Source organism: Erithacus rubecula (genome assembly GCF_903797595.1).
Source record: "Erithacus rubecula genome assembly, chromosome: 2".
Taxonomy (NCBI): domain Eukaryota; kingdom Metazoa; phylum Chordata; class Aves; order Passeriformes; family Muscicapidae; genus Erithacus; species Erithacus rubecula.
The window spans coordinates 45555278-45572719 of record NC_136685.1 but is presented as its reverse complement, the minus strand read 5'-3'; the positions used below and the strand labels follow the sequence as shown (position 1 = coordinate 45572719).

General features: G+C 40.2%; 1 long non-coding RNA gene across 1 annotated transcript; it reads right to left on the bottom strand.

The window, feature by feature from the left end:
- Positions 1 to 1131: 1131 nt before the first annotated feature.
- LOC306811984 lies at positions 1132 to 4112 on the bottom strand. The gene is made up of 2 exons (XR_013776775.1): positions 4013 to 4112; positions 1132 to 3278 (listed from the first exon to the last, which is right to left on the bottom strand). It is a non-coding gene; the product is annotated as an uncharacterized lncRNA (long non-coding RNA).
- Positions 4113 to 17442: the final 13330 nt, after the last annotated feature.

Genomic DNA, 17442 nt, shown 5'->3' with positions numbered 1-17442 from the left:
GAGTGACTTGCTGGAGCATTAGGATTTTACTAGCCTGAGTGTAGGAAGGCATCACATCCCATTCCAACCTCCCTGGTATTCCCCAATCATCCAGACATCTCTTTTCAATGTGTCTGAAGCAGTATGCTGAACTGGATTTGGGGGTGTATCATCACAGGGTAATGCATCACGACTAAAAGCCAAAAGAAGAGAAGTCTTCTAAATCTCCCAGTATGAAGAACCTCCTTCAGGCCCACCAACAGAAGCCTTCACAAAAACACAAACCCAGAACTAAACAATGAGCACTATTATGTTTCATGCTTGAGAAAACAATTAGATAAGTGATACTTCTAAGAAAGTAAACTTCTTCTATAAATGCTTGCTACAGAGCTAAACACTTTCCGAAATAACAGCGGCTTGCAGCTGGAGAAAGAGAATGCCACAACATTTATGTGTAATCATTTAGGAATTATGTTAAACAGTTTGATGAGGAGAAAATGCAGTTTTCCTGAAGAAAAGTTTTTTAAAAACTCACTCACAGATTTTGGAAACAAGACCTACTGTACCAAATGTCTCTGATAAGACCAAGAAATTTCAAGTTTCTTTCTATTACTACAACTTGTTCAGCTTCATGGGGTTTAGCAAAAGTCAATATTTTTGCTCAGACAATTTTCATATAGTCTTTTCTTATCTCAGTTATAAGCTTGATCACAAATCCACTGAAATAAAAAAGCCCCAAACCTCTCCTCATTTTCCAGTGGGACTGAGTTGGATGGAACATTTTATGCAATTGGAATAAACAGCAAGACACCATACAGGATTGATTTTTCACCACTGAGGAGTCAGCATAGTTTAGAAATCCAGGGTGAATATTTTTAACTTGCTGTAACATTAGCTACTCCAAATTTTTATATCACTCTGATGTTATTACCCAGCCCAGTCCTTGGAGTGATGCTATCTGGTTCTCTTTTAGCTTTGTTTCCCCTGCAAGGGACAGAGGAAGGAGGACAGAGATAGTGACGGAGAGTAAATAACATTAAATGATTATATTAGTAAATATATTTCTTTCCTGTCAATCTCAATACAAACTGGAGCAAGGTGATAAGAACTACTCCTGACTCCTACCAGTGCCCATGCTTCCAGTTGTGAGACAGAGGGAAAGAGCAGCTGCCTGCTTGGGAAGAGCAGAGATGGGACAATTGACATTTGCTTCTTCTTAGGATGCACTTAATTGAAAACAGAGGTTTTCTTTTGCAAAGCACATTGACCTACATTTTTCTTCTGACATAGGAGCTTCCTGCTCAGCCTTGAGGTTTGTCACACTTCACTTTTCCCAGCTTGGTAACTGCAGCCAAAGACCCTAGTCAGCAGAGGTTTAAGGCAGACTGATATCAGACCCTGCAGATCTTGTTAGTGAATTCTGTAAGTCTTCCTTTGACCAAGCCCACTTGCTGATAGAATGAGCACTCCATGTTCACTCTCTGTAGGAGCTGACACCCTGCTTTCTGCATAAAAACAGGGGGCAGACAGACAGATGACCTGTTCAAATGCCTTTTAGGTGGTTTAAATTTAGTCTTTGGATTGCTCAGCCTCAACTGCCTTTTGGGCAAGAGGGAAGGAAAAAAAAAAAAAACCTTGGGAAAAAAATTACTTGAAAAATAAACTTATTCAAGAAAGGTTTTTATTTCTCATTTAGTACAGAGGAGAATCTTATATGCAGAACATCAGCTATTAAAAGTCAGATAAAATATTGTTTGGTCAAGACAAAAGTAAGGATGGGTCATTTACTTATTTCAAATACATAGTCTTATTACAAGGCATCTCCTTTCAAAGGAAAATACAGTCAGGCTGAGATGCATACATCAGCTACATGAAACTTTCTGCTACCAAAATGTAGCACAGGAAGAGTTAACAGGTCTGGCTTTTACATTGTCATAAGGAGACTTCATTGCTAGCATCCCACTGAGATGAATGAAGGCAGCTTATGTCTAGTGTTATTGTTTCCATGTGTTTGGCTCCAGACTTAAGCCAGCATTCCTCTCAGTTTATACTTGAAAGGTTATCTTCACAACCAGAAGAAACAGAAACTTTCTGTAAATATATGTATGTGTAAAGAGGAGGGCAAATACAGGTTAACTCCACTTATTCAGTTCCAGCTTTCCTGAATTAATGTTTTGATAGTTATAGCAAAAGGAATTTTGTTTACAGAAGCTTCTGATTATCAGAGTGACAGAGATGTCCCTTACAGCACATTTGGTCTGTTTTAAATACATAGGGTGATCTGATTAATATTAACACAATTTTATCTTGTGGTTGGTGATTTTTAGTCTTTTAGGCTTAGCAATAAAGTATCAGCTAAAAAAGAACACAGGAAAAAAAAATGCAGCTAGGAATTACAAATGGAAGAAACAAAGTCTGAGCATATTTTTGAAAGGAAATGCAAACAATCTGCATTTTGGTAAATTAAAATATACTGCTTGTAACAATAGTGCTCCAGAAGGAAAACGTCTATAAAGACTGGAAGTATTTCAGTTGCCTTGAGTTTCATCATGTGAGTCCTGCCAAAGCCTGTTTGGTTTTTTCCCCCATTTTCTCCACCAGTAATCTAAGACTGAATTTTCAGCATGGAAGAGTACCTGTAATTGTGCATTACCTGTGCTTCTCTGGACACAAGAAGGAATCAAAAACAGCTCATTCAGATCAGTGTTTTTACCCTACCTCTGACTGATAGGATTTAGATAAAGCACAACAATTAATGTATTTCTCTTTGGGAACACTGAAAGTGTTTCCAGCAATATCCATTTATGGGTATTTTGCTGAATCCAGAATTCTTCTGATACGAGACTCATATATATGCCCTGGCTATAACACTGTGTGGTTCTTATTTCTGCAGTAGTAGGTAATAGATCAGCATTTTTGTTCTTTAGAACATGAGATTTTCATTTAATTTTAAAACTGATCTATGAGGATATAATTCCACAGACTGTTTTATTAGACATCTGGCAAAAAAAGAAGGTAACATATTGACAAGGGTGATGTAGTGCCTAACTTCTAGGCTCTCCCCTTCCCTTTCTCTTAAGGTAGTAAGAGCCTGGTGCAGAGAGCATCAGAGCCTGTTCAGGGACCTCAATTCCAGCCTTGACCTGAGCTCGCTGTTTCTTGCCAACAAGAGGCCTCTGAGAGCTTAGCACTGCCATGAGAAAATATGGCTTTAGGTGAAATTTCAGATGTCTGTATATGGCCCTTGGGAGCCCAGAGAATCAGACCCACAAAAGCAAGTCAGAGACTGGGATGCAGTCCTGTAAAATAACTGGAACTGGGAAAGAGGACTTGGTCATCTTTAGCAGCAGCTCCAGAACAGGAGTTTAGTGCTTCTATTCTATGGGAAGTACTTCTTTAGGCACCTTAGTCCAAAGCTGAAGACAAGATATCATTATTCGTGTGCCAAACAGCAAAAGCATAGGCTCCCTGAGGGGCATTATAGCCCTCCAATATTAATTACCCAGATAAATTGGGCGGGGGTAGATAATTTGAGAAATAAAACTTGCTGTAGGCACCAAATGTTCCCAGAAGAAGTAATAAATCTCTTAGATATATATATATATATATAAAATAAAAAAGACCTGACTAATATATGTGGGGTTTTTGCTGTAAAATTCTCTTTTGCACAGTCTTCTACTTTCCACCACGGAATTTGCTAAACCGCCAGAGGCAAGGTAAATTTTTAAATGTACAAATGTTCTACAAAACTTTTGCTGAAGGAGGCATTTGGCCACCTCAGTTTTGGAAGCAGCAAGCCCATTTCTCTGTCAGCCTGAAGCAGCCAGAGTGCTGCACTGACCAACACCTCAATGCACAAATATGTTCTACAAGAAGTGGTTCCTCTACTCATCTTAACCCATGGGATTTTAGTGGCACTAACCAACACAGCCACTCAGGTCCACCAGCAATGGCAACTCTCTGGTGCCAGTGAGACAGGCTTTAGCAACAGCTGTTCAGTGAAACTGGAAATTATTCCTATCCAAAACTTCACCAGTTTGTCACCAGAGACGGTGACACTTGCTGAAGTTTTAAAGGTCTTGCAGAAAGCCTTGAAGGTCAGAGCAGTGGATGCAGGTGAGGTGCTCCAGAGAAAACAAGGCAATACCTACAGGGACAGGGTGACCTGGAAAGGTCCCTTCTTTCAGTTGTTATGGTGGCATATTGCTTGAGCAACCTTAACTGCCTCTTAATAAAAGTTTATCTTGATGGCTGAGGCAGAAGTGAACATGATTGTTGAATTTGTTTAAGAGAGACTGAAAAAAACAGGCTACAAACAAATTCCTATCATTAGTTAATGAGAACAGGACAGAAGTAATGAGGTTAAAGCAGCAACGGAGAAGAAATTTAGCCTACCTGGAGAAAATGTTTTCAGAGTTACACAGAGATAGATTTTGTCATAGTAAGTCGTGCAAATATTTCAATGAAAAATACAGAGGTTTAGAATAGATACATTTGTAATAAAAATGGTTCCTGGGACAACAAGTTTGAGACGCGAGTTGGACTAAATTCCCTCTTTCTTTTATCTAGGTCTCTATCAATTTTCTTTATGCACATTATCCTCCTGTCCTTGAACAACCCAAGAAAAATTGCAAAAGTTTTTTGGGCTATTTTATGACCCAGCTTTGCTCTTTTGTTTCCATGATCATCCCTTCTCAATCCTCTGGGACACAAGCCCTCTCTCTTGACTGCAAAAAGAATTTAATAAGAACCAAATTTTGATTTTAGTTGCATCTATTCAGCCCCAGTCTAATAAACAGCATTATGTGAATGAAATGCTAATTAGATAGTACAGCTGAGGTTAAGAAGGGAATAGTTCAGTCCCTCTCATGCTGTTAGGGCTCAGGTTCTCCTTTATGGCTACGTACCAACCATATTATGCTCCCAATGGAATGAGAGTGTGGTAATCTTCCCTGGGATGCAGGGTTGTGGCTCTTCTGGCTGCCAGGTGGGGAATGCAGTGGCTTGGCAGCACGGAGACAATGCAGCACCAGTGTCAGCCTCACAACTTTAGCAAACATCAGCAAATTTATGCCTTGAGCTCCCAAGTTTGAGACGATTTATTTCAGCACAGAAACTCACAGCAGAAGTGCATGCAAGGATGAAAATAACATCTGAAGGGATGAGAAGAGATTATGAGCAGGTAAAGTTGCCTGAATATGTGAGAGTCTCTGTTACACTTTCTCTTTTATTCATGTATTGATTTGATCCTGTGCAGGACTGCCTGAGAGGTGTGGGACAGTCACAGACACCAAAGGAATTAAGATGTTCCTTAGCACTTCCCCCGAGAGACATCCACAGCAATGAAATGTAACAAAAGGTAGAAAATTGCTCTCATTGGATCAAGGAAGGGTGGAGTGCTCACAGGGTTTTATGGAGACACAAGCTTTCCTTGTGCACAGAACAACTGCAAAGACAGGATCCATTCCCTCTTGGGCCGCTAGGCAGGAGAAATCAGAGAACCTCATTTCCATCATAGTAGGACTGCACGACAAACACTTCTGAGGCCCCCCTTTGTGTAAGAGCCATCAGTTTAACAGCTGCAGGGGACACACACGAAGGACAGCCTCAAGCCATCGCTGCAGACAGAAGCTCATGCCAGCCAACATGCTGCATTCCTACAGCTACCAACTGGAAACCAGCCCAGCAAACGCTCCACCGTGGGGAAAAGAGACCACTTCCAGCTTCCAAGGAGGGAACAGGCAACAGACAGGTTGTGTCATACCTGCATGCAGCAGTGGGTTCTGTAGAAACATCCAAAAAACAATTTCAGGTCCCCTTGAGCCTGGAAAAATCTCTACAAGGCAGCTACATCTATGTTTTCTTCTTTAGCCATAAAAATTTTAGGGTATTACCCTTCATCTTTCAGATCTTTCTCAGACACATCTCCGTGTAAGAAGGCTTGCCCAAGGACCACACACATACTTTATCCCCACTGCACTACAGACTTACTAGTTCTTACATTATAGATGAACACCCAGATGGTACATTATTTTTTAGGTTTTCTTATGAAGACTGCAAGCAGTTGTCATGAAAGTCTAGTCTTCTTCCTCTGGAAATGCAGATTTAATTTGTGGCTGCTTCCTTTTAGTGTAATGACAAAAACAGGATCTTGGTAGCAGCTGGGAATAAATACTTAAAGATTTAATTATTTCCCCCTTCTCTAACCAAACGACTACCTAAAACCAGCTGCAATGGAGGTAGTCCTGTGATAGCATGCTGCAGGGAGTAATTTTTCAGGTCAAGCAAAATTGTCTAAACTAATAAAAAGGAAACAGCTAACAAGCTGAGAAATCAGAAAATAGAAATATATGGTCCTTTATCTTCTTTTGATTGAACTCCCGATTAAGGAATCTGTACTGGAACTACAGTACTTCCAGGGGGAGAAAGAGAGAAAAAAAAAAAAAAAAGAAAAAGAAAAAGGAAAGTTTGTAGTTTGTTTAGGTACAATTTAAGATGTCTAGTTTACTGTTTGAGGTTTATGAATATTTCTATCCATTTTTCCTGGGCAAATCACAGTTATGAGGAACAGTGTTCCTGACATGCATGATTCAGGTGAGAAACTTGTATATGGGCTGTCTCTGTGGACTCTCTTCATGTGCTGTTTGGAGAAAGCACATGTGGTTTTGTGTGCAAAACTCTAGCTATCAATACAGCAGTGCCTACCTGACAGGGACTGATTGCAATTCTCCTTTCTGGTTGTGGGCAGTCAGAGGGGATGGTGATGTTACTGGAATCTTCTGCATTTTACATGCTTTGAGGAAGGAGCAGGAGGGAGCCAAGCAAGTGGAAGGACCTGTCCTTTTCCACTGTCCATTCTCTCCATGCAAGTTCTGGGCAGAAGGAGGAGATAAATGTTTGGGGACCAAAGAAGAGCTTGATGCCATGAGATGGTGGAGCAGGATGAAGGGCAATGTTTAATTTGTGCATTATGCATACAGTGAGGCAGGAAGAACTTCCCTACAGGCATCTTTTTTTTAGGAAAAACAAGATATAAAACTCTTGCCTGGTCATTAACAAAAGATCAAGCTTAAAGTCTGTCATGTCATTAATTTAAAAGGTAGGCTAGACACTAAAAGAAACGAGCTTTGGGAGGCCCTCAAACTGCACATATATGCTAATAATGAGATGCTAGCTTCAGCCAGAATGTTTCCAGTTGTTACATTTCAGCTCTCATTTTTAAAAAGCCTTTCGCCCTTACAAGGAAAACAGAGAGAGAGAAGATTTTATGACTGCCTGATGGATTTTCAACACTGCTTTGGAAGGAAAAAAATTAAATCTGCAATTTGTATGAAGAAAAACTGCATGGAGTGTTGAAAGCTATTGGAGTGGTCTTGTCTTAAAATCATTGGAGATTTTCTACTTCCTGTAGGCTGAGCTCAAAGACACCCATCAATGTGACTTGCAGAAAACTGAGCAGTTAAGGAAAAAAGGTAAAACGGATGTCCTTGGGCTCTTCCTTGTTTTGGGCCACCAGAGGCAAGTTCTGAGTGAGGCTGGCTGCTTTGAAGTGGCTGGCTGCAGCTCCTGCCTGCCTTTGCCACACTGGCTCTGTGAGGGTGTGGTGAGGAAGGAAAAAGAGGAATCCTCCCTGACCAGAGGATGGATCTGCTGAAGGCCAAGACAGCTTGATGCTGGGCAGTGACAGAAATCTTCTATAATGCATGGTAACATCTGGCTCGTGTCATCTTTTTCTGGTTCAGCTGCTGGTTTTTTTTTTCATGTGAAAATACTAAAAACAGATCCAAAGCTTCCATAATTGAGGCTGTAGCAGTTGTTTCTCTTTTTTTTTGCTATTATTTGAGAAAACCTTTATAGCTCCCTTTAGATTCTGCAGCTCATGGATTATAAATCTGCTCTTCAAAGCAGAGGAACGCAGCCTTCTGGCGCTGGGAGCTGTCACACCTCCTGCAGGAAGGTAGACAGCCTGACTGCTTCAAGCTGTCTAATTGCAACAGCCAAAGAAAAGATTCACTTCTCTTTCCTTTCTAGGTCACACAATATGAAGAGACGGATGGGTTGTCTTTATACTGTCCCTCAAAAACATATTTCTGTGCTCTCCTTTCTAGCTATTCCCATATCAGTTGAATGAACAGAGTGAGGGTAGGAGCAGCTCAGATAAGCAACAAGATTGCCTTGCTCGCTCTTTCCCGCTGAGCAATTCACATGTTGCCTGCAGAGCTCTTGTAGGTGTTACATGTGTCTACAATCACTTTCTCCAGGCCACTGGGAGGGCTGGGTTAAGTGGGAAGATTGTGACCCCTCGGTATCTAGGGGGAAGGATGGGGCTGGTAAGAGGGGTGTTTTGAGGGCAGAGTGCTCTAGCTTTGCTACGAGGAGGGCTCACCCTGTCAGAGATTCCCAGCATGTTCCCTTTGCAGCTGGCAAGTGGTGGGAGTGGCTGTAGTGCTGCAGGCACTGCTGGGAGAGGCTGCAGCTGCCTCAACGCTGGCACTGTGTGCCCCTACTTCAAGCAGATGAACCAGCAGCCCTAAGGAGCAAAGGAGTTCATGAGTATGGAGGTCAAAAGAAGGCTGCTAGAGGATCACTGTGGATACAAAGTTCTTCCCTTCCTGGGTTCTGCCTGCTTTCATCTCTAGGAGCAGAGTGCCCTGTTTTTATAGCCTGTAATAACAGATGCTTTTTAATGAGTGCATGGACAGACAGCCTATTGTCTGGGTTTGTGCCTCAGAACTGCGTGGTGGGAAGGGCTATTGGCACTTGCCTTTGTTTATTCTGTTTCTAAGGATGTGTGGTCCTTAGAAGGATGGGGGTTTGCTGTCTTTCAGGTGTTTCAGGGCCAGAACACAGCCTGTTTGTGTTATGTTTGCTCTTCTCAGAGTAACCCAGCTATGCCATGGCCTGAGAAGGACCTCCACACGCCTTTAATCCAAATGGACTCCAAGGCTATCCAAATGGCCCCAATAAACAAGGGTGGCCTATCTGAAAATATTTCCTGGTTGTGAACACTGCAATGCAGGCAGTTAGAAAGCCTGGCTTGTGCATACATATTTTCTCTTTTTTTAGTGTCCCAGTGGGGAAGACAATCCCTGAAAGGCTATGAAGCATGGACTAGCTTTCAGAGCTTACTCCTTGCCAGCAGCCTCTCTGTGTGAGGCCAATAAAATTTGTTTGCACTTGACAACAATAGAGTATTTTTGCATTTCAGTGTCTCCTCAGGACTGACTGCTGTTTGGGAAGGCCCTTAGGTCTATCCCTCCCTTTTATCCCATGCAGAATGAAGACACCACCCTTTGATGCCCTGCCTCTAGAACATGGTCACTAGCTATAAACATTGGTATGGGCTTACAAAATGGGTGGAGTTGCTTCCAAGCACTGACCTAGGTGGAGACTGCCCTGTCCTTTAGTACAGCAAAGGCTTTTTCACCAGGCCAGTGACCCTACTGAGTGGGGTCAGGCACTAAGCATTGCAAAAGATTTTTTCTCTCCTTCCCTGTGGATAACAGGGAAACTTTGAGATCCTTTTTTTTTTTTTTCCTCCTCTCCAGTCTTATGAGATGTGTGGGTGCTAAAAAAGTCATAGTAGATCAGGGATTGTGCATGGGAGTGCTAGCCTACTGCAAACACAAAGAGACAGAGCCTTTCTTAGGAGTGATGTAATGAGCTGTGGGCAGCTGTTTTTCCTAGGGCAACCCAAATACTGTGCAGGGGGGTCTTGTGTGTGGCAATCTCAGATGCTGTATGAACTTGTGAGAAAAGCTCATTGATGGAGATGTGACACCCTTGCTGGCACAGCAATCCAATGAGCAGCTGGGCAGACCCCACTGTGAGCAGGAGACAAACCCTGCAGTAGCCAGGGACTGCTCATCTGATGGGTTGCTGACAGTGGGTTGCTCTTCTTTTGCTCACAATATCTTTGAAACCTCTCACCAGCTCCTTTTGCTGTGCTGAGCACGTCTGCTACAAAGCCCTTATGAAATAAAATACTGGCTCTGAGAAAGATAATTATTACAGGCGTTATGATCCAGAAAAAAATTTCTATTAAGTCAGATCTACATTGCTTAAATTATTTTGAAAGAAAATGACAGTACCTCTATTTCAAAAATGGTTAGAGAGTGTTATATTTAATACAGTTGTCTAAAATACTACACAGAATACTTTATTGCTGTGCAATAAAAAATAAATAATGTGAATAGTTATATCTTCCTCAAGCATAGCAGCTGGATCTTTTTTTTTTTTTCTCTTTTTTTTTTTTTTTTTTTTAATCCTAGGAGCTTGATTTGCTCAGTTCTTGTAAGGGACAATTAAATTTAATGATCTACTCTTCAAGAAAATGACCTGTGATTCTGAGAACTTTAATTTAATTATTTCCCTGCTTGAAAGAAGTCTGAAGTGCTTTATTGTTTAAAATAATAGTGTTTGGTGGTTGAAAGTCAAAATGGAAACATCTCAAGGAAACAGAGCTAGCTTTTCCCATATAAAGGGCTGACATACCACACTAGGGTAATGCTATTCTAATGGGCTTTTGCCTTTTGGTTTGAACATATAACTGACTGCAAAAGGTGCTTCATTGAATTTTTAAACAGAAGAGCACAAATTTTGGAGAAGAAATTACAATTTTAGTTGAAAGAGAACTAAAATCTGTTTCTGATGATACTTGCTAATTTGTACTATAGCATGACATGACATTTCCAATGCAGCTATTTCACTTCCATGCTAGACGATTTGTATGGTCACTTTGGTAAAAATTAGAAGCTTTAGTGAGGTTTTCTGGATCATTTATAATCTGATGGGGTTTTTTAAAATTGAAAATTGCTGACAACATAGAAAACCTGAAGGAGTAAAGGAGAAAAATCAGCAGAAGCTATCTTATGACTTATGGTTTTCTTTGTACAGATATATTCCATAGCAGTTCATATACTTATTTAATTTTGTAAAAGGAATGTTTGTTTGAAAGGGATAGAGAAGGCTTTGGCTGCCTGTTACTGATAAATCAACTTTCCTGAATACTCACTGACTCCTTTAAAGCTTGGAAATGTGTTTTATTATCTGAACAAGTTAATGAAGAGCAACCAGTCTGTCCATTAATTATATCATTAGCTGCATTTAAGCCAGTATTTAGCACCACAGTGCAGTAGATGAGAACTAGTTCTTGCTCCTGTCACATGAAGTAGCTCCGTGCACTGGCACTGAAGTCACTTCCATGGGTCCCATGAAACAAACATGCAGAATTTGGGTTTGACAGTGGTCAAAATTGAAGCCTTGCTGTGTATTTCAGCAAATAAAGCACAGCAAGATAAAATCAATTAGTGCACAATTTTTTTTAATGTTAGGTATTTAGTGTAATGCTGTCTGTATAAAAATTGAGATTCATTCCATTATTTAGTGCACTTAATGGATGTTCCTTAACAAGAGACATCCTTATACATGCTATTTCATGAAACTTGGTAAGTATAGGCAACATTCACTCTTGACAGCTGTAGATCAAATTACAAGCAAGCCACAGAGAATGTTTCTGCAGAGGGAACCCTTACTCCCCTACTGGGCTCCTATGAAAGGCTTGGCCAAAATCCAGCTGACTTTGCTCCTCAACTGCAAGGAGCCAGACTGCATTACCCTGCTGGCAGCACTCAGCATCCCTGAGGAGGTTTTTCTGAGCAGAGTCCAAGAGCAGTCACCACCCAGGGCTGCAGGGTATGGTCTGCAGCTGGGGGAACCTCGTGCTGTAACTCATGGCTGGGTGATGGCCCACAGAATACCCTTCCAGGGCAGCTGGAGCCTCCCCTCCTCCAGCCACCAGTGCAGCTCCTGCAGGGCATCTCAGTCTTGTGTGGCTGTGGGTGTCTTCACATCCTTGCCTGTCTGCTTGCAATTGTCCCCATGGCTGGGGGAATGTTTGTCACAGATGCTGCTACAGCATTGTTCTCATGGTTGCCCAACACCAGAGGCACTGGCCTGCTCAGGGTGCAGGACCCTGGGCACTTGCATCCCCCCCAGCCCTTCCTGAAAGCACTGGGATTGATGAAAGGCTGCATCCCCATCCCACATTCTTCAGCAGGGAGGAAAATTTGCTTCACACATGCTCTTGCCATGGACTGTGTAACTCACATGGTAAAACCAGCAACCCAGATATACAGCATACAGGGCATATTTATAAATAAAACCTTTACTGTGTACAAATGAGGAGACTCTGTTATTACATAAGGACATGATTTTAATGGGCTTTAATGCACCAGTGGTGTGGTGAATGCCTTTACCAATTTCTGTTCTGACAGCTACCATTTACCATTACCATCCTTCACCAAAATGCAGCCATGCTTAATACTGGTTTTCAAAGTTGTGGCTGATGTTCATTTACATGCCAATTGTCATCTCCTGCAAGACATATGGGGTTTTATATCTGTATCTGTCACAGACTGGACTGCTAATGGTTAATGACTCAAACAATAGACCACCAAGGAGGTACCTGGGCATTTCCACCTGAACCTGAGCAAATATAAACCCAGTGGACCCTGTGCTTTGTGGACTTCTTTCACTAGATCTAGACTGCAACTATCACTTTGATAAAGATGGAACTCCCACAGCAAAGAAGACCAGAACAAGAGGACCAAATGAATGCTGTTAGAATCCATGGAGTGGTGATATTTTTCTCTACTTAATCTGTCTCTCTGTCACTCTCTTTCTTTCCCCACCCCAGACCCTTTTCCCTACTTCTTTCTCTCTCCCTCTCTACATCTCATTTACTGAATTCAGTTATTGAATTCGGCATGGTCTTGTATGCACCTTAATTTGGGCAGAGAACTCTCTAGTAGTTTTAATAGCTGGGTCTTAACTATATAGTAGAAGTGGTATTTTTTTAAAGGCCTGGTGGAACATCTCAAATTCAAGTAGCAAACTTGCTGATTCTGCCCTTTAAAAGATCCATGAGTGACTAGGGAGGATTTTTGTGGGTTTGTTTGGTTTTGGTGTTTTATTCTTCCTTAACAAAGTACTCAAGATGGCTGCTATTAAAAATCCCTCCACATGACTGTTTAGGTAAAGTTCAGTGCCAACTTTCGTTTTAGCTTCAACTTAGCAGCTCTCATTAATTTCTCACATTCTTCTGGGACTTGGGATTTCCATATTTGGTTTTACTCTTGGATTATATCAGACAAGTTTGAACAAAATTCTTTCAGCTAAATGAATGTGAAAAAAATATATTCCATATGTTGTTATCGAAATCTTCTGTAGCTGTTTAAGTCAAAAATGGCAAGCCAGAAATCTTTATGTTGGCTTGCAATAGAGCCTCTTCAAGAAAACACTCTTACGTTGAAGAAAATTGGTTAAGCAGATTTAAATCAACTTGTCATTTTTTCTGCATACTCTGTAAACCTATTTCATTTTCCCCTCTCCCTTTTTCTTAATTTAGTTTTTGAACCCTTGTTTAAAATGACTTTGCCAGGGATTCATTTACTAAGAATATCTTTAATGACATCTCCGTTATGGATACATTTGTCAAGAACCCCAGCTGCTAAGACCAATGGAGCTGAAAAAGACAAAACATGCATCATTGCTTCAGTATATCTGTGTGTTGCCGACTTTCTTTCCCAGTTCTTACCAGTTTAAGCATCAGACCTGATGATCTTACTTAGGTCAGTAAAATGACAATTTTTGTTTGTGTATGGTCAAACAGTTTCTTGCCCTTTTTTAATCCTAAAAAGATAAATAACATACAAAACCTAGGCTAAAAAGAGTAGCTGACAAGTATCCACTTAAAAGTCAGGAAACCACAGAGGTTGAGGTTGCTACAACAGTACTAAGACTTCACACTCTCTTTATGTTCTTATAAAGGTTACAACACACTTTAACAAAACCCCGTGTTTAGAAAAAGATTAAGCCTTTAAACTCAACTACTTAAATCTAGGAAAAAGTGAGACTCAGGATAGTTCATTCTCTGGTCCACTAAGTATCTAATAATTTTGAGTGCAATGGGATGTTCTCAGTGAGAGAAAACCTAAACTCTCTCTTTCCTGCTCCTTCCGTCCAGCAAGAATGAATGTGCTGCAGAGCAGAGGAAGGACTTTTCTATGAGATAGGTATTCAAATCTCTTCAGCCAGGCATGGAAGCTTGCCAGCAGTTCCCAAGAGTATGCTAGCTCTCAGCTATTGTAAAAATAAGTACATAAAAACATATGTTGAAAATCCCTCACATCCTTCCTTTTCTCCCCTTGCTGTGTTTGCCGCTGGCTAAACAGGGCAGCTAGGAGCAGGGCACTGGAATGCCTTTCCCAGGTAGTTAACTTTAGACATTATAAAGGGACCCTAGACATCAAATCCATGTGTGAGGTCAACGAATCCTGTTATTCCCCCTACTACAGGGAGAACTACAGTGCAGAGAGATGAAACACCAAAAATTCTAAATATTTGCTGCTGTATTCCTCATTCTTGTGTAAAAATCTTAAACACTGAAGGACTGACTGTTCCCATTTGGTTTGGCTAGAGTGGTAAATCTGAAAAACATCCCTCACAGAACATTCTAAATCATTGGACTAACCATTTGCCCGAGGTTGCATGGCAAACCAGCGTCAGTGACAATGGAAGAACACATTTCCCTGGGACTCCAGTGCTCTGAGCACACAAGAATCCTGTCTCTTCTTCATTCCTACTTTGTTACCTGAATTATAGGGATGCAAGAGACATCAACCTCATTCTGCTTTTTTCTGAGGAACACTGCATTACTCTTTTCTTTGCTGATTCTACTTCATAAATAACCATGTTTCTGATTACAGGCTCAGGAGGGGCAGGTACTACTGAAACCCACATGCTGGCTGTGACAGGTACATTTACATAGAGGCCTTCATGTTTAGGATGAAATTCTTAAAGTTTCCACGAAAACTATCTTTTGGTAAAAGAACTAAAATTAAGTTTTCATGTGCAACTTTATTTTTGGCAGTTTCTCAGCCTTAGCTTTGTAGTTCATATTTCCTTGTTTTAAGAAGAAACTGGGCTCATAACAAACATCCTTAAGTCAATTCCTGCTTGTTATTTTAGTGAATAAATCAGAATTTTTGATACTTTAAAGAGGAAAAAATGGAAAAAACAAGTTTGTTCTGAAATGCTGAGACTAATAGGAGTCTGAGATGAGGGAATCACAGTCTCTACCTAGATCAGACCATAGTGATTATTATAGTGATGGAAATATATCATACTCCTTGCTGACATTTCAGTGATTAATGAAAATACATGCATAGGAGAAGGTGCCTAAATTTCTCTTGAAATTAAGTCCGGCCACACTTGAAGGTGAGTGCTAAAGTGTACGTACTAGGACAAAACATAAAATAGTGTGTGTCCAGGGTAGACATAATAAAGAAAATAAAATAGTGATGAGACACATAACAAAATGTAGCCTGAAACCCACAGTCTTTTCAAATCTGCTTAGCACAGTGGGGTAAGAAATTTGGTTACAGGCTGTTTATATGTATATGTATTTTATATATATACACACTATATTACATGCTGTCTATATGGAACAGTGGCTATAGACTATGAAAACGTGGATCTGATTTTAGCACCTGAAGATCAGACCTAAAAGGAGCACTCAGCAAAGATTGATGAGCATTTCTCTTTGTGTTATTAACCTGTGCTATGGGGCCGCATGCTAGGGACATGTTTGCCATTGTGCACAGTAACACTCTACAACACTCTTTAGGTACTTAACATGTTTTCTGCAGGTCCACCATAAATTATAATATATATCACTACTTGCAGATTTATAAACTGCTCAGTTTATCAGACTGTCTTTGTGCCTTTGGTCACCATAAAAAAATTCATGTGGTTTAATGGCAGATGCTAAAGGATAGGGACACTCCTCTTGGAAAACTAGTTCCTTCTTATGAAACCAGCATGGCAACACTTCAGTGCTGTTTTGGTTTCAGTTTGTTTTCTTTGTGGGCTATAGATTTTAAGGAAGGCAGTACACAGGATTTAATAGAAAAGAGTTGGGTTTGTGCACTACAAAAAAGGAGAGGTTTGGAGGCTAGGAATTTAGTTTGCTTTTTCATCACATGAAAGTTTATAATGAAGAGAAATCAGTTCTCTGTGCCAGTTGAAGGGAGTATCAAAAATAATTAGCATAGTTTGTGAGAAGGAGGATTTTACTTAGGTTTAAGGAAAGGATTTCTGACTACAAGTCTAATTCAATGGGACAGCAGGTTACACAGTAGGAAAGTTGTGGAAAACCCTGTGGAGGTTTGAGGTTAGAACAGATAATCTGAAAGGTACAATTGTCTTTATCCTGTCTTAATGCCAGTGGGGGTCAAAATGTTTAGCTTAAACTCCTTTCCCTATCTATATATCTTTGCTTTATAATTTCAATTCAAGGTAATGATTTCCAAAAGGTCTTGAGAAATCAAGGAAAACTTTGTCTTGTGCTTCAGTAAAAGTAGTACAGGAAAGGGAGGGTACAATAATAGTTGTCCAGAATTTATCTCATGAGATACGTATGTATAAACATCCAACTAAATAGAAATACACATGCACTAAGAGAGCCACATATTATTCTTAATGCAGTTACTAGTAAGTCTCTAAGCAAAAAGAGATTTTGAAATTTAATCAATAGTTTTTAATATTAATAATATGATATTTTATTACCTGTTAACTATTCAGTCTAAGATGTAGACTGTTGAGGTAGGTGTTATAAACTCACAGGAAAAATTAGAACAGTTCTTAAAGTGTATCTTTCTCCAAATATGCTCAAAACAACCCTGCTGGGCCCTTGCCATTGCACTCAAAAGAGGACCAGTGCTTGAGTGATATTTCCTGTGAACCACTTTGACCCTGGGATTCCTGTTGCCTGTGTAGTCCTCATTTTCTTTTTCTGAATTAAATTTCTTTTCCTGAAGCACAGTCCTTTGCTGAAGTTCTGCTTGATTTTTGGACTTTCTCTCTCAAGTGTATTATGAGTATTCTGAGTTCCCTTTTACATGCACTTCCAGTCCTCCCAGTGACTGCTATACATTGAGGTTATTTTTTAGCTGATTTTTCTCAACATCTATTTTCCTAGTTCTTTTTTCCATTGGTGTGTTTATGAGAATGTTGCACAGGACAGCATCAAAAATATTGCAGAAGTCAACATCTATTACAGCTCCTAACTCCCAATGCACTACTAAACTGGGTATACAGTCAGAAGAGATGGCAACATGAAATTGACATGGTTTTTCCTTATGAAGCTGATCTTCACTATTTCTAATAATTTTATTCACCTAAAAATACATTTTCTCTAGTGTATTTTCAGTTATCTTTGTTAGCTGCATCATCTGTAACTTCCCTAGTCCTTGTTTCATTGTGTTGTTCTGCTCAACACACATCTCTCTGTCCTTCTACCAGTCCCTCTCCTTTTGTTTTTATGCTCCTCAACCTTTTTTTTCCTCATTCCTTTTTTTACCCAAATCTTTTGTGAAACCATACCTAAAATAGGTATTGGAT